At 42.3% G+C, this 25,480-nt stretch overlaps 1 long non-coding RNA gene across 1 annotated transcript in view; it reads left to right on the forward strand.

Annotated features, from left to right (window-relative positions):
* Positions 1-25,480, forward strand: part of LOC106026899 (uncharacterized) — a 50,695-nt gene that overhangs the window by 18,427 nt on the left and 6,788 nt on the right. The window contains exons 2-3 of the long non-coding RNA XR_001200496.2: positions 356-472; positions 13,445-13,581. This is a non-coding gene — a long non-coding RNA (uncharacterized LOC106026899). The remainder of the gene's footprint in view (positions 1-355; positions 473-13,444; positions 13,582-25,480) is intronic.

Genomic DNA, 25,480 nt, shown 5'->3' on the forward strand with positions numbered 1-25,480 from the left:
AGAATATAATACCTACACTTCTTTCTTGATATGTGAGTTCTATAATGCTTTTTATTAATGTTTTTAAGTTTCCAGAGCAGTTTGTGTTTGGCAAACCCAGCCTGAACTTAAAAGATCTATTCTTTCTAGATATAAGCTTTAAAAAAAATAATAACAAAAAAGCGAGTATTACTGTCTTTCCTTTTCTTTCTTGATAATCAGGCCACTGTGCCCTACCAGACTCCACCAATCCGCCATAAATGTTGATTTCTCTTTGCTATACAGAGAGGTCATTTCCAGAATCTGGGGCCTTTTCCTACGTGCCACTGTGTCTATAGCCTCTCCCAGCGTTCTCTATTGCCTCCTGTGTCCTCAGGTGGAAAAGCAATGGTGCCTTTACAAGCCTCCACCATGTGATCTGAGCCTGCCATGAAGAAGACTGAGTGGGGTTAGAGCAACAGAGGAATGGCCCTGGAGGCCTGCTTGTGTGTAGGTGAGTATCTGTTTAGGTGAGTGTGTACATCTGTGTGATTTGTGTGTGTGTGTGTGTGTGCATGTCAATGTACGAGGGTCTGTGTGTGTGTGTGTGTGTGTGTGTGTGTGTGTGTGTGTGTATCGGGAATGTGTGTGTCTGACCTCAACATGCAGAAGTGTATCCTGGGCCTGCCACTTCCCTTCCATCTCACCACAGCAAGGGAAATCCAAGGCCTTCTGTGGTCTGAAATTGTGCTTTGCACATCCACGATCTGTGCGTCTTCGATCCTCCCTCTCACTTTAAGCGTATGGATAACATGCATTGAACTGCAGTTTGTAGTGAGTTTCTACTTTTCTGAGAAACTGAAAGAATGAGAAACTGGGAAGAAGAGAATGTGACTTTCACCTTGCATATCCACAGGCTATCTCAGGCTCCCTGGGGGAGCTGACTTGTGGGCTCAGTGTTCTTTGATCAACTTTTGGATGTCTTGACTTATTGGCTTTGAATTGATCTATTGATTTAATAAGAGTCACTTATCACTATCACTGGTTCAAGATAAAGCACTATTTATCTCTGGTTTGGCAAATGTCATCAATAATAGATGCTGTGCTGATCTTAAGTGACTAATTTCCATACGATGATCATGGGAAAACTCTATCACTGTTACAGTTTGATGTTTTTGTGTGGAACTAATGCTGCCACCCTGCCAGCTGGACCCAAGCCTGGGTTCTGCATGTTTGGTGACCTCATTTTACTGACTGAAGAATGAAACCACCAATTGCAACTCAGGACAGGTATGGACTGAGGCTGGGCATCTGGTTTTATGGTGTGCAACTAGGGCCTCCACGGGCCATCCTTTCCTGGCAGTCCCCAGGATATGACTGGTTGAGTGAGCCTTCCCCTCCATGGCTAGCTGGGTTTTGGAGAAATGGTGGAAATGAGGTCATCAGCCATGCGGACTCACTTCCTCTGGACATTAATAGCCAAGTGCGCAAAAAAGAAGAAAAGCTGCCTGTCCAGCCACTGTGTATACAAATGCCCTCCATGACTTCTGTTCTTGCTAACAAAACATAGACCACACGACCACACACAGATGTGTGTATACCCCAACTCTTAAGTGCACACGTGAGCACACACATACACACCTCTAACTCCACTGTTACCCTAACACAGAATCCACTTTCTACACACATAAAATGTATAGCAACAAGGTAAAATGTCATTAGGTCTGTGGAGTTTTCAGCATTTTCTCATTTTGCTCCAAACCTCAGAGTTATGTCCCCAGTTCCTACCCCAGCTGGCCATGCTGGGAGTTCCCATGCCAACTCCGCATGTTCTTGGGGGAAATGAAAGTTGGCCTCCCAAAAATCAAAAAAAGGAAATGAATCTAGCTGGCTGCATCCTTTCTTTGCTCCTTCATGCATTAATGTATCACCCTCTTTAGCACCTTTTAGTCCCCTTTGTTTCACTGTTAACAAGGGAACAACTTCTCTTCTGTCTGGGGCACATTTCCTGTAAGTGCGAGCCAGGTCTGCAAACTAGAGAGGAAATCCATAGAGCCTGGGTCTGACTTGCCTCCAGTGCCTCCGCTTTGAATAGCACTAATTAAAGACAACACAGCATTTTCTTTACCACGACTCTCTGAAGGCAAAAACCAACTCTTGAGACACTTCCCCAAAATCCACATCTCCACCCCCTCTATGCTGACGGATACCAATCTCACTTAAAGAGCTAGTGCCTTATGAAAGATCATACATTAACATCTTTTTCATTTTTATTTTTTTAATTGTGGGTTTACTCCTCTACATATAAAGGAAAACTGCTTCTCTTAATGATTAATTAAAGTTGCTATTAAAACATTTGTAGCTATAATCAGAAACTACAGCTTTGTTATCCCTGACCAAAGCACTCATTATTATAAATTTCGATGTCTGCTGGTCTAAAATAAAATTTTTTAAATCTGAAGAAAGGCAAACGAAATGCTTTCCTCAGCATTTATTTAAGCTCCATAAGTTTTTAAAAGTCTGAAACAAAAAATCTCCCATAGTTATTATACAGAGTTGCTAATATTTCACATCCTCACATTCCTCAAATTGCTATGCAAATTGCATAGATAGGCTGTGTGCATTCTTAGTCAAACAGACACAGGCAGCTTTGGAATTAAATATGCAGGCTTTATTATCAAGCTTATTGCTGCTGGACTCATTGAAGATTCTGGTTCATTTCCTGCCTTAGATGTTTTGAGTATTTAGAGGTTTCCAGTGACAAGACAGAGACATATCCTTAGCTTTTTCTATATCTTCCTCCCTTCCATCCTAAATCTCCCCCTAACAGAGGCCAGAGGTCTTAAAAAATTACAGGGCCAAATCCACTGGTGAAGATGTTCAGGAAAGAACAGGAACTCCAGTTTAACAAATGCTTCTTAGCTCTTTTTACTTGGGTTTTGAAAAAAATGTTGGCATGTGAGTGTCCCTCACTTTCAAACACTGAGAGGATGGTATAGAAAAGTATAGGGAAACAAGAAAACAGATGAACTGAAATCTATTTTACTCACAAAAAGATTTTTCATTTCCTAAAGCTTTGTCACGGCAGTGAATTTAATAGTTAATTTAACACTAATGCACTTATGATTTGCAACAATTATTTCTTAGATTGAGGAAAAGCAAAGGGCAGGATTCTGGATTGGCCTAGAGGATTTTGTTTTGTTTTATTTTGTTTGCTAATTGCCCAGGTTGGGAACAAATTTGAAAGCCTTAATCTTCCAGAGTGCTGGGATACAAGCATTTGCCATCACTCCTGGCCTGCCCTTGAGCTTTGAGTCTGATGGGCACCTATGGGACTGCAGAAGAATATAAAAATGCTGGAGGAGGCTCTCTATGGATTTCTTTGGGAGGCCTGGTGGGAAGGGCGAGAGTCCAGAGGAACAGTGGCAGCTGTGACAATGTTTGTGAAGTGTACATCACAGTATCTGATATCAGACATCTGTAACTCCTTAACACATGAGGATTATTGTTAAGGTTTGTGGTCCTAGAGAAAGCCTGTCAATCATATTGGAATCAAATGATTGAAAACAGACTAAAACCAATCAAAACCAAGAATAAAAGCATTATTGGCTTTTGAGTCAAAATGATAGGAAATCATCAATGGCTACCATGGTGTCTTGTTTTCTTCAGTGTAGTTGTTCATACTAACACACATACTACAATCAATTCTTGTAAACCCTTTAGGTGAGGTTCAGTTCTAGGCATATATAAGCATATACGTGTACAACTATCCTTTCTGTATTAGAAGAAAAGCAAATCAACAAATAAATAACTATATGTAAGAGCCCAAAGCAACAACAGTGTAGACATTCAAAACAAGGAACATAACAATTTTTGTTATTTTGCATAGTTATCTTCATAAGTCTTATTTGAATAACCAGATATAGTCATACAAAATTGACCTAATCCTACAGATGTTATCTGTTTTGTTCCAAGAACTAATAGAATTTGTACTACAATCATCTTAGTAATTTTTTTTTTTTTTTTTTTTTGTGGTACCAGGGATTGGATCAAACTCACGATCTCATGCTTGCTAGGCAGGAGCTTATCTCTAAATCCTCACTCCCATCTTAGTAATCTTAAGTGTGGTAGAATTTTCAGGACAGTTAAAAAGATAGAAATATGAAATAAAAGTAGCCTTTATTTTAAGAACAGGAAGAGAGAACCCCACAATCACTGAGGTCTGGCTTTTCTCTCTGCCAGACATGTGGTGTGGGGGGCATACATATAGCTTAGGTTTGGGGTGGTGCCTAAGGGGGCATTACATCACAGGTAGCCCATTGGAATTCGTTTCACACCACAGGTAAATTGCCTAGGGGCGGGAAGATGACCTCAAGATAGAGCCCCTTGGTTCCACCTCCCAGCCTCCCACCGCTGCAGTGTCCCATTCAGGGCAAAATCCTTTCAAAGTGTATATATACAAATTTATATCTTATTTCATTTCTCTTCTTTCTTTTCTCTTTTTCCCTGAGTTATTTTTTCTTCTTTGAGCAGTTTCTTACCCTTTCACAATATTTGTTATTTTGTATCTTATTTATTCTTTCAGTTTCTTACACTAGGGAGACAATACAGTATTTACACATGGGAGTTTGATTTATTTCACTTATGAATATGATATCAAGTCATATCCATTTACTTATAGAAGCCTCAATGTGGTCTTTCTTTATAGCTGAGTAGTATTCCATTATACAAAAATACCACATCTTTTTTATCCATTGTTCAGTTTATGGGCATTTGGATTGTTTTCAAGATTTAGCTATTTCAAATTGTGCTGCTATAAACATTGGTGCACATATATCCCTGTGTGTATATGATGTCCCAGAAGTGGAGTAACTGGGTCAGCCAATCCCAGCCTTTTGAGAAAACTTCACACTGATTTCCACAGTGGTTGCACCAGTCTGTACTTCCACCAACAGTGTAGAAGAGTTCCTTTTTCCCCACAGCCTCTCCAGCATTTGTTATTGGTGGTTTTCTTGGTCCTGACTATTCTTTCTGGAGTGAGATGGAAACTCAGTGTGGTTTTAATTTGCATTTCTCTAATGACCAATGATGTTGAATATTTTTTCATGTATTGATTTGCCATTTGTATTTCTTCATCTGAGAAGTATATATTCATCTCGGATGCCTATTTTTGGGTTGGGTCTTTGAATTTTGGGGTCTGATTTTTTAAAAAATTGTTTATATGTTCTAGATAGAAGTCCTTTGTCTGAGGGATAGCTGACTAAGATTTTTTCCCAATTCGTTGGTTTTCTTTTCACTCTGTTTGAGATTTCTTTTGACATGAAAAAAACTTTTAGTAAGATGAGATTCCAGTCATTGATTCTGGAAAGTATTTCCTGTGCAGTTTGATTTTTGTTCATGACTTCTCCTATGTCTTCAAGATTTCTACCTACGTTGTCTTCCAGTATATTTAGTGTTTCTGTTTTAATATTTAGATCTTTGATCCGCTTGACTTTAGTTTAGTACATGGTGATAAGCATGGGTCTAGTTTTAGTTTGTGCCATATGGAAAGCCAGTTATTCCACACCACTTGTTAATGCGGCTATCTTTCTTCCAATGAACATGTTTGGCCCCTTTGTCAAAGATATAGTGGCCAAATGTGTTTGTAGTTGAGGTTGTATCTTCTAATCTATTCCATTGATCTTTAGGTCTGTTTTTATTCTAGTACCATGTTGATTTTATCATAGTAGCTTTAGGTCAGAGATTGTGATGCCTCCTGCCTTGCATTTGTTGCCCAGAACTGCCTTTGCCATCCTAGGTCTCTTCTGGTTCCAGATGAATTTTAGGAATGATTTCTCTAGATCTGTTAGGTACGCTAACAAGAGACATTATGATAGCCATTATTGATTTCCTGGTGTCTGGTCTTGAAACCCTTAATGCTCTCATTCTTGTGTTTTGATTGCTTTTATACTATTTTGATGTGTATTAGTTTATTGTGTGTTAAGGTATGAACAACTACTTTGAAGAACACAAGGGACATTATAGTAGCCACTGTTGATTTCCTGCTCTTTTTCTGAAATCCAATGTTGTTTGCATTTTTTTTTACTCTGCTCTACTTTATTCTGTGTTATTTTGTTTTGTTTTATTCTCTTTAAAATAAAATTTTAAAAAAGAAAGCCTGTCAATCAAAATTTTCTTCCCCACTGGCCAGCATCAATGAAGGAGACCTTTGCTTCCTCTCAGTCCTGCGATTATGTCATTACAAGACCCCTGGTAAAACACAGACCATGCTCCAGGCTAGAAAAGGAAACACATTCCTAGCTGGAAATACCCTTGAACCAGTTTACCTAGTCAGTTAATTGGCAGAGCCTTGACAATTTTACAAACAGACACATGTGGACAATTTTACAAACATATAGGAAAATGGCCTTAAGGAATATGGAGGGTTTTAACCCCAAAAAAGTGGGTGGAAGGGGACTGGTGAGGATACACCGAAGGAATTATAAATTATTCAATGTTCCTAAAAAGCTGGAGAGCATTAGATGTATTATCTATGAACTATTCATTGTTCTTAAATAATATGTTCCATACATTTTTGTTCAACCTCTGACATCTCTCTAGGTAAAGAACTTTAAATTTAAAGCAATGGGTCTAAATGTTAATCTGAAGCATGTTTCAGTGAATATACAATAGTATATTAAACAGCTGTCAAAATATTCGGAAACTTAGTGAAAAAATACTCAGTATAAGTACGCCTGGAGCAAATATCAGTGGAGAGTATTTGCCACATACTGTTTCTGAGATGAATCTTTGCAGATTGAGATTATCCACCTTTATTTGTTCGCTGAGCATCTACTGTTCATAGGGCAGTGCACTAGGTGCTAGGAAAGATGTAAAACTGAGACTATGTGTCCCATCTCAAAGGACACAGCCTCTGGACAGTCATCTCAGTCAGTAACCCCATTTGTAGGTGACCTCCTTTTCCTAGCCTCTGCTGCTATGACAGCCTTATCAAGCTACATGGCTTGCAAAGTTGATTTGGGACCTGACTGAACATGGGACAATCACATACTTTATGCCAGAAATCAGGAGTTTGGATTCAGAAATACAAAGTAGTTTTGTTCTGGTAGTTTGAAATTAAGACTCAGGAATTCACAGAAGCTTTATGTTTGGTTATGTCCTCATGGAAGAGGAGCAAAGAGCCTTAGTCAGCAAAGAGGAGGGCACAGAACAGGCATACAAGGCTACTCATAAAGCAGGGGCTAGATGGCTGGGGAAGAGAGGAGAAAGTTTGATTTGGTCTCTGGCAGCTGCTAGTTCCTGCGATTTTGAGTGGGTCACCCTGTGCACTGCAGAGTATTAAGAAGCATTCTTCACCTCCCTCCACCAGGTTCCAGCAAGACCCTCCCCAGTGATAGCCAAAACTGTGTCCATGAACTGCTAAATGTTTGCTGGGGGTGGGAAATTGTTCCTGATCAAAAACCAGCCTTAAATACAGGAAGTTCATTTTTCTCAGGTGGAAAGGAATCAGTCTAGAGATAGTTTAGACACATGATCATGACTAAGGTTTCTTCTGACTTCTTCCTTCTCCATTTTATACTCATTGTAATGTAACAAAATGGCTGCTCTGCCTCTTGCATCATATCCATGTTCCAGAATGAAGAAGGGGAGAGGGTGAAGAACTACCCAGGTTTGTCCATGAGTCCCACACAGTAGAGTTTTATTTATATCTCATTTGTCAGAACTGGGTCTGAAGAAGCATTTTTGACTGGCCCTGTTGTCACCTTGATGAAAATGGTAGTTGTGTTACTAAGTGTAATGGCTGAAGTGTGTTCCCCTGCCAAATTCAGATGTTAAAATCCTAACCTTCAGGACCTCAGAATGTGGCCTTACTGGGAAATTCTGGCTCTGGATATGGGGAAGGAACATTAGGCAGGGGCAGGTAAGGGAGTGACTGGTATGCTAGGGAATGAAAGACTGTTTCTGGCTAGTGAGCTCAGGGAGGCCTGATGAAGGGACTGAACCTGAAGCCAGCAGCCTCGGGTGCACAGAGGCAAGAGTGTGTTCACAAGAACAGTGTGTTAAGATGGGAGGGAGGCAGGCACACGTGGGATTGTGTGAGACACTGTGAGCTGCTTCCTTGGCCTTTTGGGCAATCTGTCCCCTATGGAACAATGCATTGCAGCTGGACCCAAAGCAAGCACAGTGTAAGTTTCAGCTAAGAACACGAACTCTTGTTGGAAAGACCTAACCAAAGGAAAATAAAGAACTGCTTCTGGTCCAACAATTGCATTTTTGACCCAGCTTTCTTTTGCATAACTTGTGGAAGGATGGATTCATGCTTTTTATATTTCCTCAACCCTTCTCACCTTTCTTCACCAAAACAATACAAGCAAGACCGTGCAATGCAGCATCTCAGTCAAATTAATTCTGGCCCCAAACTTTGATGTGGAACTGGTTCTCAAAAGTAACTTGAAAAATTACTTGGTTGTATTATCATTTTTTTGGTACCATAATACAATATGTGAGGCTATGAACTTTATAAAGAAAAGAGGTTTATTTTGCCTCACAGGTCAGGAAGTCCAAGATCAAAGAGTTGCACCTTGAGATGTCTTTTTTCTGGCTCTGAGGCAGCACAGAGTAGCAATGATGAGAGACAGGGAGCTGGAATGTGTCTATGAGTCTCTCTCTCATCTCTCTCCTTTTCCTTATAAAGCTACCAGGATCTAGTCTTGAGCACTCCACTGTAATGACCTTATCTAATTCCCATCACCTCCCAAAATCCTCACCTGTAAACACCACAGTGGGATTAAATTTCCACCCTCTTAAAATCTCCCAGTGGGAATTAAATTTCAACACTTCAACCCTTGAGAGACTTCGTCCAAACCAGGCGGCTTGCCAGCCCCTTTCCCAGAATATTCTAGGGAGAAACCCGAGAAGTGTAAGTGTTATAGTTTAATTAGTTGTGTCAAGAAGTGATATGAAGCCTCAAGATGTGGACCGCATGGTACTTGCCCCCAAGGCTCCTTAACACTGGTAGGAGATGCACAGTCACTCAGCCGCACTCCTCCAGAGCACAGCCTTCTCTCACTTTGTGTCAGCCTCCTACAGAGACAGGAGCTCAGCACATAGCCGCTGCGTGGCGATAACAGTGTGTGAACAAAATGATTGTGGCACATCCTGATGGACGAGAGGATGAACCTTTCCACAGCTATGGCTCTGGAGAGGAGCTAAAGGTAAGTAGGAAGTGGACGCTTAGGAGAGGTGTTTTGGTTATTTTAGAATGTGATCAAAATGGACAGCGAATGTTTAGCTTTTGAAAATTTTTTACAGGGCTGGGGTTATAGCTCAGTGGCACAGTGCCTGTCTGGGAAGTACAAGGTCCTAAGTTCGATTTCCAGTACCAAATATAAACAAACAGAAATTTATTATAGAAAAAGACATACTGCCATCAACTCCCCTCAAACTATTTCCCCTTGCTTCACACATATGTTTTCTGTTATTCTTGCCACACTCTGAAGCAGTTTTTCTAGTCCTTTCTCATGAAAGTTTTTATGAGATGTGATCAGAAATATGGGTAAAAGTTGCTGCTGCATGCCATCCAATGGAAAACAGGCTCATAAATGCACTTTAGTGTGTCTTCATCCTCCTTAGTGGCTGAATCTGGCACCATGTGACTTCTGGCTCTTCCTCAATGTCAAAATGACCATGAAGGTAAATGTTTTGAATCAATTCAAAGAGATCTTCTACAATTGCTTCAGAAAGTGTCAAGAATAATAGGATAGGGCCAGAGATTTAGCTCAGCAGTGTAAGCGCTTGCCTGGCAGGTGTGAGGTTGTGTGTTCAATCCCTGGTACCAAAGATAATAAATGAATAAAAACTTTTTAAAAAGATAGGATAAATGTGTTTGAAATTAGGGGGAGTATTTTGAGGGGAGTTAATGACAATGTGTTTTACTGTAATAAACTTTTATAATTTAAACATTTGCTATACTTTTTGATCATATTGCTGCATGATAATTGAACAAACATCCTTACTTTCTCATTCCTATTAGTTAAAAATGAAATGTTAATACACATCTTGTGGTATTAGTTTCCTGTAGCTGCATAACAATTTGCCACAAACTTGGTGCCTTACATCACCATAGATTCATGCTCTTACAGTTCTGGAGCTCAGAAATATAAAAGGGGGCCCTAAAATGAAGATGCCATCAGAGCTGTGTTCCTTTTGGAGTCTTCAGGGGAGACTTTCCATGATGTGTGATCACCCCCATTCTTTGATTGGTGACCCCTTTCTTCATTTTCACAACACAAAGGTCCAACTTCGGTTGCCTATTCCATCTCCTTCAGACTCTGGTTTATACTTGGGGGGGGGGGGCAGGTACAGGGAATCAAACTTAGGACCTTGTACTTGCCAGGCAGGAACTATATCATTGAGCCATATCCCTGGTCTCCTTCAGACTCTGACCTCAGGCTTTCTACTAAAGTTCTTGTGATTTGATAGGTCATGTGATTTGACAGGGTAATCCAGGGCAACCTTCCCACCTCTGGGTCCTTAGTTTCATCAGCAATAACCCATGCAGAGTGACAAGCTTTGGGGATTAGGATGTGGACAGCTGGCCAGAGCAGAGGGCATTGTTTTGTCCATCACACTTTGCAAAAAGGATTTCTTTTGGACAAATAAATTTCAGAAACGATGAATTAAATGAAGTAGGCTTCTTTATTTTAGAGCTTTTTAAGAATTCTCTTTTGTGTTAGTATACAAAATCCAAGACAGAAATGAATGTAGTCCCTCGTAAGGACCCCAAGCCCTTCATGCTGAAGTAAAACCAACTAACATTTTTCAGGATGAAATGGGACCACAGACTTAGGAAGACAAGATCTGGTTGAACAGGATCATACTCATGAACTTTTGGGGGTATTATTTAAACAAACTACAGGAGCTCATGGTTCTTCTATTTAGTACATGCCCAGCAGGCTGCCACAGGTTGTGTGAATAATGGAACACTGGGGATTGGAATTCCTCATTTGGAATCTGAAATTTCATCTTTCAAATTTCTGACTAGAATTTGGCTGAACTCAACTCTGCCAGCAAATGCAGATAAAGAATTCAATCCTTCACCTACTCATTCATCCATTTCTTCACTTAATAAAGTGTTTATAAGGCAATATTACGGTGAGAATTCTAAGAATGTATTTCCTTGCCTGCATGCAATTCCTGTACCCAGCCCCCTTTTGCCATTATAATCCTTGAGTAGAATCACAAACGGCTGCTTTTCAAAATAACTGGTGAAATTTTCCTCCATGTGTCTCTACTCTCAGGTAGGCAGAACAATAGGGATGAGGGACAGTTCAAATGCCTGTGCATTTTTGGAATTGGGGTTGGGTGGCAGGGATGGGCAGCACTGGTATCAATGGCCAGGTCAATTTATGGGAATGGTAGGTCTTAGAGGCAACCTGATGAATCCTGGCAGTGAGAATGTGACCTAGAGCCATTAACTTCTCTCCAGACCATCTGACCCTTTTTGTGTTTTTAATGCCAAGATAGTTTTGCCAAACTTCTCTATTGCCCTCCCGCTCTCTGCCTCATCCTTCCCCTGATCACTGCAGACAGAGACAGGCATAGAGGCCAAGCTGCTTCACTATGTGCAGCCACATGCTTCCTAGCCCCTATTTGAAAGCTCCAGTTAAGGATTCCAATTCAGGAGTACTCCATTAACAGACCACATTAACGAGCCCTCAGAGAAAATCTCTCACAAAGCGTTGGAGCTCATAACTGCTTGGCTGTGTTATGAGTTTCTAGTGTGTTAACATTCATAAAATAAAAACATTCTGAATGCCCATGCTGCAGTAATCAGGCCTCTGACCGTTAGAAGCATCTCTGGAGGGCGTGGTGGGCTCCTGTCCCATTCTGCCACATGGCACAGGCCTCCTTTCCTGTCACTGTCCTCTCAAGAAACTCTTGACTCCAAAAGCTGCTTTTCGCACAGCGCTGATATGTGGACAAGAGACAGAGCTGGTGCAGGAGTTCATATGAGAAGTAGCAAGTTTTTAAAAGTTGCCTGTTGTGTCATCTTCACTGCATTTCAGGGATTTTGAATTCAAATGGGGCCATCTAATCCTATGAGGTTTGGTTGAAAATTTTGGTGAATGTTTACTTTTTAAAAATTGATTACAAGAAAGAGCATATTGCCATTAATCCCTTTCAGCATGCCTCTCTTCTCTTTGAACACACCTATTCCATTTTCAAAAGTTTAAACATTTATTGTGTATTTTGATCACATGTTGTTCTTTGTTCTTCACTGTTTCCAGAAAAGGAAATGTAGATGGAGCATCATTTCCAGGAAGTGGCTTTTTCTTTCTCCCCTTCCACCTCCATTTTTAGTCTGCCCGTCTGCTGACATTTTAAGGGATGATTTGATGTGATTTAGTTTAACACACTGCTGAGTCCTGAGTACTGGACAGTATAGCCAAGGGGCCCTTGAGCTGGTTCACCTTCTCTCCCTGTTTGATATGAAGAGACCTGAACTGGAGCCACAGGGCCCTCAGAGGCTGGAAAGGATAGATGAAGGCTCAGCAGTCTGCACAGGCCCATCCTCTTTGGTTCTTGTGGATAACCAAGGCCTGTGGACCTGCCCAGCCCCCTGGCCCCTGTTCCTGTTACATAGCATGTGAAAGCAGTACCCAGGATCGCCATTTTCTTCTTTTCATCCTCTGGACTGACTCAAGGGGCTTCTGTCCACTGGGCAGGACCCCCTGTGCTCTGGCAGAGCTCGGACACTCTCATTTCTCTACAGCTCAGGGTTGAGTTTAGTTTCCTTTGAAGCAGAAGTGATACAGACAAGGTGCCAGCTGCAGTGACACCAAGGGGAAAGAGCTGGTGATGTGTGACTCTTGATATGGTCAGGCAAGGAGAGGAAGAGATGATTCCTTTTTAGCAAGAATTTCAGTGAGGCAACAAGAAGTTGTGTGACGTGTGCACACACACACACGGTGACAGGAATACAGTGAATGTTTACATGTTTTTTTAAAAAACTGATTACAGTAAAAGACATACTGTGAAGAACAATGGCATAACTGAGGAGAGGAGGAATATTTTGAGGGGCGTAATGACAATGTGTCTTCTGTAATAATTTTTAAACTTTAAATATTCACTGTTGTTTGATCACTGCTTATTGATCAACTGTTTACAGAAATTTCGATCAAACAAGAAATATTACAATGTACCTTTATCCACCTTATTCACCATTCTGGCGCCATCCTACTTCTGGCTTTTCCTCAAAGTTAAAATGACTGTGAAAGGTAGATGTTTTGAATCACCTCAGGGTCTGGAGGTAGCCATGACAGCACAGCTAGAGATACTCAGGAAAAAGACTTTCCGAGCTGCTTCAGAAAGTGGCATGAATGATGAGATGTGTTTCGAATTGGGGAGTATTTTGAGGGAGATTATACATTACATTATTTTGAAGAAGTTAAAACATTTGTATAATTTTTGATCACATTTGCAGCGTACGCGACTGGACCCTGTATCCACTCTCCCTGTCTTGGCAGCAGTTTCCCAGAAGCCCAAAGGCTGACCTTTGGGCACACTGGGAATAGAGGTGGACCTTGGAACTGACCGGTTATGTAATGACCCCAAATGCAGGTTGGTGAAACGTCTGAACTCTAGGGGACTCTAGGGGAGGGAAAGGGTTGCAATACTGACAGGAAAGTAGGAGGCTGAAGAGAAAGAGTTAGGACGGGTCTCACGCTCCTCAGTGTCTCTGGGTCCTCTCTTCCCTGTCTTGAGCCCCACTTGCTACAATCCAGGAAGGATGACAGATCTGTTGATCAGATCAGCAGTAGAGGTCAAGGCAGCTCAGATCAGAATAGGAGGGATGTTTGTTCTTCCCAATCTAGACAAGGAGTGTCAGTTTCTGTGACTGTTAATACTGCACAGACCAGTGTTTGGGAAGGATTTTGATAGCCACTCAGAGGAATCAGCCTGCTTTGCCTGATCATTTCCCATATGACAAGGGCAGGAAAAGAGCCTGAGGACATATGCATCTTCTGTTCTACAGCCCAGCCTAGATTCCTGTTTTCTGTTTGCATAGTGGCCTGAGGGGTGTGTCTTCCACTAAAAGCTAGGAGCATTAGTGGCACTTCTGGATCCACCTTCATTCCTTTGGAAGCAGCCCAAGACTTCTATGCCAGGGTGTGTGGCCTAAATCTGAAAATCTCTCCTAGGGTCATTCAGATGTCCTTGTCTATTTTCTCTGACCACAATAACTCATTTTACCCAGGAGGAGTGAGCAGGTGTAGGGAGTGGTGCTGCCCTGGGGGCAGAGGGAGGCCCAGAGAGGAGGCCCGGCTCAGATCCTGGAGCGCTTTAAGACATTCTGGCAAAAGTGTTGGCCTTTGCATTAGGAAACAAAGCAAATGCCTCTGTTAAATGACCTCAGGGTCCAATCACTTGTCTTTTGCACAACCCTGCTCTGGGGCAGAAGGATCCATCATCAGTGTTTCATCCATTTAGTTTGAACCAAATCTCACCTCCACTTGAGCTGATATCAATTCCTCTTTCACCAGATTCTGGTGTAGATTTGAATGGAACTGAGGAACAGGGGCTAGAGATAGGAACAGAACAGGTCCCAGTGAGGCCAGAGAAAGATACAGAGTGCAGCAAATGAGAAGAGACCAAAGAGAACCTCTACCTGTTATGGGTTGAATTATGGGCCCCTAAAATATATGCTGAAGTCCTAAGTCCTGTTACCCGTGACTGTGACCTTATAAAGGGGATTTGCAGCTGTAAATTAAGATGAGGTGATTAGGATCGGCCTTAATCCAAAAGATCTGCTTTCCTTGTATGTGAGGAGAAGCCACAGAAGCACAGGGCAATGACAGGTGACAATGGAGGCAGAGTGGAGTGGTGCTGCTCCAGGCAGCACATGGGACTGCCAGGAACTGCAAGAGGAAAGCAAAGGTTCTCCCCTGGAGGCTTTCAGGGGAGCATGGTTCTGCAAGACCTTGACTTCAGACATCTGGACCCCAGATCTGTGCGAGATAATATCTGTTGTTTTAAGCCCTGCCCCCAGATTCTAGTGATATTTTATGGTGGCCCCAGGAAGCTGACATAGCCTGATTCACACATTCCAAGCCACTGACTCATCATTATGATGAGTCAGAGATTATAACTATCACATATTGGATACCCTAGGTATTTTAACAGCCACAGAATAAAATATAAGTAAAAGAAGAAAAAAGCGCCACACATACACAAAACATTGATGGGGGGTCTCAGCAGGAACTAGCTGTAGAACCAGGTAGGTGGATAACGTGAAATCGCCCAGAGCTCAACACATGCATGTACCACTGAGAAATAAATAGACTTGCAGTAGGAAGGACCAACATGATGGCCAGGGAGTTGCCAGCTGCCATAAAAGAAAAGAAGTGAGTGCAAGAGGCCTGAAAAACAGCTGAGGCAAGAGCTCAGAAAAGTAGGAAGTCCGAAACGACAACCACGCTCAAATTCAAGGTCCATACGAGCAGGAAAGGAAAGCTTGACTACTGTATGTGTTGAGGCTCTGCTCTGCAGATGCAGACAGACAGAGGCCAGCTGTGTCCAGCGGCATCCAGAATCTTGTGCAACCAGGAAGACTGGTCAGTGACCCTTCTCACCTCCTCCACAGCGGGGGGAGAATGAGCCAGCTGTCAAGAAGCGAGACTCCAGTCCAGGACTGTGGGAGGTGACTCTTTGATGAGCACCTTTGTAAATAGAATTGCCCAAAGGGCAACAGCCAGAGCTGCAGATTTGGACACTCAACAATGTGTATCCCAGGGTGACAATACCTTTGGTCACCTCGGAAACCTAGCAGACACAGCTATGTTCTCACAACTTGGGGTGAGTTAAACTGCCAGCTCTGAGGCTACAGAATGCATCTAAAAGGAGCACCTGACTGGCATCTAAAAGTGGGCAGCACACTAGGACACTCATGTGGCAAGAGTGCAGTGAGTGGCCTGGCTGGGTTTAGAGGAGACAGCTCCAGTGAGAATGACAAACCTAAACCAGAGTCTCAGCATTTGTATCTGAAGTTGACAGGAGGTAAACAGTGGAGAAAACCCAGGTGTCAAGAAGGGTGAGGCATCTGGACTGGTCCCAAAGAATACCTGCGGGTAGAAGGCTATGCCCCAGGGTACAGCTTTATAATAGTGAAATGACTTGTTATGCCTGGCACTTGGCAGCAGCCACTGAGCATGGGATAAAGGAGGAGAAGCTCTGAGTCTTCACATTTGTCTCACTTCTACTCTTGACCAAAGCATAACTGTTTTTTTTTTTTTAATTGGTAGCAGGGTTCGAACTCACAACCATGCGCTTGCAAGGCAGGCGCTTATGCTGCTGAGCTAAATCCCCAGCCCCGACCAAAGCATAACTGTTTAAAGCTTCATTTTTCTTCTCCCACTTGGAAAATCATATTGTTTGTATTAATTTTAAAATTAAGATGAATTATGAAGTAATTCATAATTAAGATTAATTATGAAAAATTTCTGTGAAACAAAACTCTCCATGTGACCAAAATCTTTCCAGTCCGAAGTGGTTGTCTACTTTTTTGTGACTGACCCCAAGACTCTCAGACTATCTCTATAAATCAAAAATGAGAACGCATAGGTGAGGCTTACTGAAGTACAGTGGCGAGTAAGACCAACAAAGGCATTATGATGACTGAGAAACAAAAATGTAAAGCAATCTGAGCACACATGGCTATCCAGACTTAAAAGCCTATGTCATCAAACCGTGGTACCTGAGATACAGCCGGAGAGAAAGGAGCTGTACAAACAGCTCTAGAACTCTTAAGAGGAAGAACCACAGGGTAGGATGCAACCACAATGTAGGTCTGATGCTTTCATCTTGTGATGTTGGCCAACATGTGTAAGTGGTAGAGCCTTCATTGTCTCCACTGAGAAATGGGAATAACAACAATTCCTTATCTGATTGTTATAATGAAGTTACTCAGCACAGAGCTTAGCATGTATGGTAACAATAGATAGTAAATAACAACAATGTGCAAAAGGTGAATGTAGCAGTGATAAATGTAGAGATTCAATGTGGAAAACATGAAAACTGCCTACAGATCTCTTAAGCATATAAAAATCCTCAAAGTTATAAATGATGAGAAAAGCTCACATTTCACAAAAGTGGAAACAAAAGTGAGTAAATGAATTCAATGAATATGAGGGGAAATAAACATTCATTACACAATTGTAATGAGACAAAGTAATGTAAATATCAAGCCCCATTATAATAACATTGTTGAAACTGTCAGTGAAAAAAGTGATACAAACAAGGTGCTTGTTCTTCAGATAGCTAGGGAAATCCAGATATTCCTGGTAAAAGTGCAAATTTGTTTGATTATTCTGGTAAAGAATTTAGTAATTTTCATGAAAAGCCGTAACACGCCATACTTTTACCCCATTATTCTACTCCTGAGAATTAAATAGTTCAAATTAAGAAAAAGTTATGCTTATAATGAAGCTTTTAAGCAGGATTACGAGAATAAAAATTAACATCCAATAATACAGCAATGATTACTTTGCCATAGAATCTAGTTCTATAACATGTCATATGATAATTAAAAATGATAGAACATACAGAAGACAGTGTTAAATAAAATATAATGTACTGAAATAATTAATTACAAATATGTTTTAAGAAGCATAAGGAGTAAACAAAGTTATAGATGAATGCAATTTATTTTATGTAGATAAACGGATTTGTAACTATTTGTGTATTTATTTATTAACAAATATGTTAAAATACACATAATAAATTATCTTTGTTTCTCCACATTACCTGTTATGAACCTATAGCTCCTTGTGATTTTTTATTGACTTCTGTGAGTACAAAATTTAATTAAGGGACTGAATTAAGGCACAAGCTAGCTGTGCCTTCTCAGGGACATTTCCAGACTCAAGTGATTATGTGTATTTGTTTATAGATTATGTGTATAAAGTTTATAGAAAACTTTACCCTCTAAAGATTCACATATGGTCTCCTAATCTCTCTTTTAATGTTTTTATGAGAACTTTAATCTTCTAATCTGGTAAATCACTCTCTGTTGTACCTAAATCTCAAAACAACTTCAAAAGACATTAGGTTTTTCAACAAGAAGGAAATGTTAATGAAGAAAGTCACAAATGACTAAAAGAGTATTACACATGATGCATCTAACCAAACAGAAATGTTCAGATATTCACCTGACTTGTGGCTTTTGAGGAATCCTCTAAGTTGTATAAATGACAAAGCTCTTTTCAAAGCCAAGCGATCAGCCCCTCTGCATGTGTGTGTACAGAGAAGCTATTTTTGTGGCTGGGTTCCAGTTACACATCCACAGCCTGGAGCTTTGTTCTCAAAATTCATGCTGTCATCAAAAGGACTCAACACAAATACAGCAGTGGGCTGGCCCGTGGCTTAGCTGTGACCGCAGCTGCAAACTGTTGTCATGTGAGAAACTCTGGGCTTTTTTTGGACACAGAATATGTTTTTCCTGCCTTTCTTTCTCCTGGAATTTTGTCCACCCTTCCAACCATCTCAGTTCCCATATCTTCCCAGGCTGCTTACCTCCTCCACCTGCTCTTCATACTTGCTATGTCGGTCTTTATATAGTCTGCTTCTCTAAAATACACTGTGTACACAGTGTCTGGTGCTAGTTCCTCCGGAGATCCTAAGAGGTGGTCTATGGAGGGACTGCAGGGAGTCTATGAATTCCCTGAGATCGTGGGCGAAGTTCATATGTGTGTTGCCGACCAACAGTGGTGCTTCTCCTTGCCTTCTTAGGTTTTAATGAGCCCCTCTTGGGGGCTTTGCGCTAGTTGCTCAGTTCTGTTTCTCTTGCAGTGATTAGTTTCTGCTTTGGCTCTTCATCTTACAAAGCGATGGGATCCAAATTGAAGTGTGCCTGGGACTTCTGGGAATGAGAGGTCTTATGAATGAGGGTGACTCATGGGAGGTAGTTCTTGTTTTCATGGGCTCACCCTTACACAGATGCCCAGAGTAACACAGTCTGACTGTGGCTGGTGGGACCAAGAAGGCAGATACGAAACAAGGGCACTTGGGGTCTCCTGCCTCGCCGAGCAATACCTTCGACAGTCCCGCTGCACCGACTTCTAGTTACCTGAAACTAGAAACTTGCTGGCCCCTCTGGAGGAGGTTGCCTGACCAGATGTATTACTCCCACACTCAAGGCTACTGCTTGGGGGCACTGCCAGACGGGGCAGAGGCAATCAGCAAGGCCTGTGTGTCAGACCCAGCAGGTGCTTGGGATGTCACACTCAGAAAAGGCCCAGCTGCTGCTTGTTGGAGCATCAGTCACTTTACTTGTGGGCTGAAGCATGGATAGCACTAAGGGTTTGCTTCCATGAGACTCTGCTTGGCTTGTGGTACAAAGAAAAGATTCTGCACTCTGGTAGGCTGAGGCAAGAGGATTGGAAGTTGATGGCTTATGCTACTCAGTGAGACCCTGTCTTAAAAAGAAAAAGAAAAAACCACTGAGTTTGTAGCTCAATGTGAAGGCCCTGATTTTAATCCCCAGTACTCTCCTCGCTTCACCAAAATTTCTGAGGCTACATCTGTATTTAGCCGGAAATAGCTTTCCTTATTAGCTATATATCAATGTGTTTATGCCAGTTATTTTTTCCTCCCTACCTGGGCTATTTCAACTTTCAAAAGTAGGTCTTGTACTTCTTGAGGAAGACCCAGGTCCCTTTAATACTCTTCTGAGTCTGGAGTGGTATGTCCCCTGGGAGATGGACAGAGGCTCTGTGCTATTCTTAAAAGTCATCTCTCATCATCACCTGACAGGCAGGCATCAGGTTCCTGTCATCCTTAGAGGCTGGCAGTCTTCCCATCTGTTGAGGGCAGCCACTTCCTTGGAGGTTGGTATGTAAACTCTCACCTGTCCCCTTTCATTAGGAGTGGCAGGCCTGCATGAGGAGCTTCATTCATAGGTGTGACTTGTGTGTGGCAGGGTCCATCGCCTGCTCACAGGAACTGTGACACCTGGCATGCCTCTGAGGGACTGGATGGTCCTGATTAGGGTATAGCTATGGTGGTGGTCACATCCAGGCCTGAGACTTTGCTTACTTAGAGGCTAGAGGATAAATGTGGGCCAAGATTCCAGAGATCAGTGTGTGAACCAGGCCTTTTAGGGAACAGAGAAGAGACCCCAGGTGAGGACAATGACTGGGCAAGGACCGAGGACAGGACACGGCAGCCCAGAGGCTTCCTACTACTCAATCCTATTCTGGAGGGGAGGGTGAGACGCAGGCACCGGGCATAATGATAAGAGCTGAGGAAGTCTCACTAGATGAGGGAGGCCCAGGCCATCAGGGCTTTTGAAAGTGTGGGGCTTGGTGCAGCTCAATACAGGGCTCCCAGTGAGGGCTGGCGGGGAGCCTCCTCTCTAGCCTTCCCTCTTCTTTCCTGTGGTTTTCTGCCCTTTCCTTCATTTCCCTTCTTGCTTCTCCTTTCCCCTTCCTTCCTTTCTCTTCCCTTCCCCTTCCCTCCCATTCCTCCTTTGTTCCTTCCAGGTGGACAGACAGGTGCATGTGTAGGCTCAATCATGGTCACCCGCTGTGCATGGTCCTGAAACCGGCTGTGTCTTCCTCTAGGTCCCCTCTGAGACTGCAGAGCTCCCCCTGGGGCAGCTGATGGGGGAAGGGTCACCTGACTGGCCTGAAGTAAAGCAGATGGAGCTCCTGGCTCAATGGAGGAGGCTGAAGGACATGACCTTCCTCCCGGCCTTTCTTTTGGGAAAGGAAGTCTTTGGAAGTTTGTAGCAACTGAGTAAATCTTGTCTCTTTGATAAGCAGGGTCCTTGTTTGGCTCCACTGTGGAGAAAGCTCCACACTTCCGCTGATTGTTCCAGCTGATTGCATTTCAGTATGTGAGACATGATAACCCCATTCTTGGGGAGCCAGGGGGAAGTGGAAGAGGCCTGGGCCTTGGAGGAGGCCTGGGCTGAGGCTGCTACGCAGGGCTGGGCAAGCCGCAGACTGGGTTATTCCAGGAAGTTATTTTGATCTGCCAGGCCTGGCTCTGCTCAGGTTTCTGGGCCCAGCCTCTGACTGTGGGTGAGGGCGAGGCATTTCATTATAATAATAGACTCAGAGCTCACTGGGTGGAGGCCTCTGAGGGCCCACATGGGCTTGGATGTCACCCAGCATGCTAGATATCACCCATGGAAAGTGTTCTTCCCAGTCTCAACCTCCAGGTTTAGAATTCAGTAAGCAGGCAGATGGGGAGCACCCTGCCTCCTATGTGTGTTTAGACCAGCTAAAACTCTGCCTGGCTCCAGAGGGATGAGTCAGGAGGAGGCTGATTCATGACATCCATGGGTGAGCAGGGAGGGAGGCCCTCTGCTCAAGACAGCAGTGGGGAAATGGAAACTGCTACCCTGGGAGGCAGAAGTTCCCTGGCAGCCCTACCAAGGCCGCACACTTCCTTGTTAACTTTTAAATTTAAGTAATTTGGCCAACCACAGTGGTGCACATCTGTAATTCTAGCATTTGGCAGGCTGAGGCAGGAGGATTGCTGAGAGTTCAAGGCCAGCCTGAACTACATAGTGAGTTAAAGTCCAGCCTAAGCTACATAGCAAGATCCTGTCTCAAAAAACAAATAATTTTTATTAGAAGAGATGTTATATTAATTACACTCTCTTCTTCTTTTACAACACAAGTCATACTGGACAAAGGCCCATCATACTTCATCCTAACTTCACTAATTTCACCTGCAACAACTCAATTTGCAATAAGGTCACATTCTGAGATGTTGGGGATTAATACATCAATATACAAATTTGGAAAGAAATCAGTTTAACAGATGTGCATCGCTAGGTGTAGCACTTCAGAAAGCAAAGACATCAAAAAACAAAAGAGTAGTCAGGTGTGGTGCCACACATGCGTGATCACAGCACTCTGGGAGGCTGAGGCAAGAGGATCTCAAGTTCAAGCTCAACCTGGGCAACTTAGCAACATAGCAAGACCCTTCTCGAAATGAAAAGTAAAAGAGAGTTGGGGAGATAGCTCAGTGGGAAGGTCTTGGCTTCAGTCCCGAGCAATGAAAAAACAAACAACAACAAATAACCAAAGGGGTAAAATCTTCATGTTTCCGCTACTCACAGATCACCACTTCGAATATCTTAGTAGACTACATCCTCCCGGATATCTCAAGACAACACAAAATGTACACAATCTTGTAGCCTGCTTTATTCAGTGATATTTCCCTTTCTATTTCACTAGATTTCTTCTCACCTGATACCTACTTTGTATTCAAATTGTGTGTTCTTTACTATAACTTTGTTTAAACCCAAAACCTATCAGTGATTGTTCATTTTAACTGGTTCTCAGTCCCTTGGAGGGTCTTTAACCCAGCACTGTCCTTCCTTTTTTCATGACATTGACTCACCTGGATCAGCTATGCTGCATAACCTCCCTCCTGAGTTTGACAAATTGCTTCATGGCGTGGTCCAGCCTGTCCCGGAGTCCCTGTGTTACCTGTGGATGGGAAGTGAGGCTGCTCTTGAGGTACCTCTAGTTGGAAGATGCCAAGTACCTGTTTGACCACTGCCAGGCCTTTGCCTAGACTGCAGCTCCTATGTTTGGTGGGGAATGGGAGCTGATGTCCCTTGTAACAGAGGCTTTTTGACCTGAAATGCAACTGTTTGTAGCCAAGATCTTGCCCTTCCTAATGGCAAGCTGATCTGCCTGGGAAGAAGGGGATTACACTCATCCCCAAACCCCCAGGTCTAAGCAGTGCTGGCCTTGGATCCCATATATATATATATATATATATATATATATATATATATATATTTTTTTTTTTTTTTTTTTTTTTTTTTTTTGAGATAGGGTCTCACTATGCAGTTCAGTCTGGTCTTCAACTCACTATTTCACTCAGGCTGGCCTTGAACTCATGCTAATCCTCCTGCCTCAGCCTTCCTAGTGCTAAGATTACAGACCTGAACCTTCATGCCCTATTTTAATACATATTTCTCTGAGGTGGCACAAAGAGCATGTGCTCTCCTGCCACACTGTACCTCCACACAGTCCCAGCTTCATCTGGCCACGCCTGGATCCATTCTGTCCAGTCTTGTCTTCTAGGGAGGACCAGAGCTTCTTTTCTGTAACACGTTATCAATTTTCCCCCTTTAGAGGAATAATTTACAAGTAAATATTCAAATTTCATGTGTATACTTGCTGATTTTTTACATACATCTACAATAAGGGATCAAAATACACAGGAGTGTTTAAATGTTTGAAAAATCTATCTCAAATAGATCAAAAAGATCTATTAAAACTCCTCTTACTTTGAACATACCGCCCCGTCATTCTTGCTACTTCCTGTGTGTCTTTACTAAGTGTGATTGCAAATACAGTGAATGCTGCTGAGAGCGCCATCCAACGGACAGGCAGACTCACACAGTCTTTACCGTGTGTTCTCATCCCCCTCGCTCACCAAGTCTGGCATCATGCAACTACTAGCAGTTCCTCAAAGTCAAAATGACCGTGAAAGAAAAATGTTTTCAACTGATGCAAGACATTCAGGCAGCCAGACAGTGCAACTAAAGACATGAAAGAGAACTTCCAGAACCGCCTCAGAAAGTGGCAAGAATGATAGAATAAGTAAGAAATGAGGGAAATATTCTAAGAGGATTAATGACAATGTGTCTTTTATTATAACTTTTTAAAAAATTAGTATTCACTTTATTTTTTGATCATGTCATATATGTACTTTATAAGTCAAACCTCTGTCAATATGTGAACACCCCCACGAGCCCTGAAGTCCCATCATATCCTTTCCTGGTCAGTGAGCCCTGAAGTCCCATCATATCCTTTCCTGGTCAGTCTGTGCCCACCCAGAGGTATTCTTCTTTTCCTTAGTGCATTTTGGGTTATATTCATGGTGCCAGGATCAGTAATACCATCCTGAGTACAGAAGAGTGTTCATCACTTGTATGAAGATACTATGCCTTGCTTTGACTTGGCTGACTGATATTTTTTGTTTCTTGGAGATAAGGTCTTGCTATGTTTCAAAGCTGGCCTGAACTCCTGGGCCAAGTGACCTTTCTGCCTTGGACTTCCAAATAGCTGAGACTATTGTGTAGGCAACTACACCCAGCTCCACGATGGCTTGTTTCTTCGTTCTCCTATTGAGGAACATATTTCCAGTGATTTGCTATTATGAATATTTTTGTACATGTAATTTCATGTACAAATATTTTCATCTCTTGGGTGAATATTCAGGAATGAAGTTAGAGGGTCATAGCATAACTGGTGGCAGAATCTTCCTCTGTGGTCAACCCTGCTGTGCCAGCTTCCTGTTGACAGGCAGGTGAGTGTTTTAGTGGGATTCTAACTTGTATGGCCCTGATGATTTATGAGAACAAGAACTTTGCTTTGGCCATAACTTTTAAAAAATTATTTATCTCTCTTCCCTAATCTGCAGTACAAATAATCATTTAACATGTGAATTGAGTTTCTTTGCTCATCCTTCAGTGAAGACTGTCTGAGATATGCAGACAACTAGGAAATGATTTCTCTGAGGGGAAGCAGAGTTAAGCCATGAATCACGAATCACTCACTGCCAAATCCAGAGCTGGGGTCTGATGAGTCTGGTCCCTGAGCAGCCCCTGGCAAGCAGGAGGCAGGCACTGCTGGCCAGGGCTGTGTCTGTTCTGTTCCCTAAGTGACTTTAGATGCATCAGCACTTGGAGACGGGGGAAAAGACTTTTGTCCTGAAGAATTTTCTGTACAGTGTTCAGGGTGAGTAGAGGCTCAGAGACTAAAGCTAAAAATGGAAAAAACACAGCCTCCAAGATTAGATTCTTGTCCATTGCAGAATGGTGACAACAAAGTTTTTTTTTCGTTATTCTTCAAGGGATGATAATATTTGTTACCCATTTTAGCAGAAGCCTCTGTAAGTTGGCTCAGATGATTTGTAAGACGACATTCATGAATCACAGCTCTTGTCCCCATCTGGCACAGGAAGGCTTTGTGTCACCTCTGCTTGCTGTGGGTATATTGGAGACTTGAATGCAATCCCACTCTCTTTTTCCGGTGGTGAATTTCTGCCTTTCCTTAGCCCTCAGCCCATTCCTGGCACATTTCATGGCTGAGAACATTACTACTTTATTTTGAATTTATACAAGGTGTGATTGAAAAATATAATGTGTTAAATTTTTAAAAAATCATTACGGGGGGCTGGGGATTTAGCTCAGTGTCATAAGCGCCTGCTTGAAAAAAATCATTACAGTAAAGATCACATTGCCATTAATCCCAATTAAAATATTCCCCTGCATTTTAAACACACTTATTCCATTGTTCTTGTCACATTCTAAAATAGTCCTAGAAATCCTCTTTTTGAGTATCTTTAATTGTGCTGTCCCTGCTGCTTCAGTACCCTGAGTCAATTCATTTGTCTTCAATGGTCATTCTGATTTTGGGGAAGAACCAGAATCTCAACAGTGCCAGATGCAATGAATACCGTGGATGATGACACAGCATAATGTTCT

This window comes from Cavia porcellus, unplaced genomic scaffold (genome assembly GCF_034190915.1).
Source record: "Cavia porcellus strain 051 isolate PalLab524CR breed Dunkin Hartley unplaced genomic scaffold, mCavPor4.1 scaffold_22, whole genome shotgun sequence".
In the NCBI taxonomy this organism is placed as follows: Eukaryota; Metazoa; Chordata; class Mammalia; order Rodentia; family Caviidae; genus Cavia; species Cavia porcellus.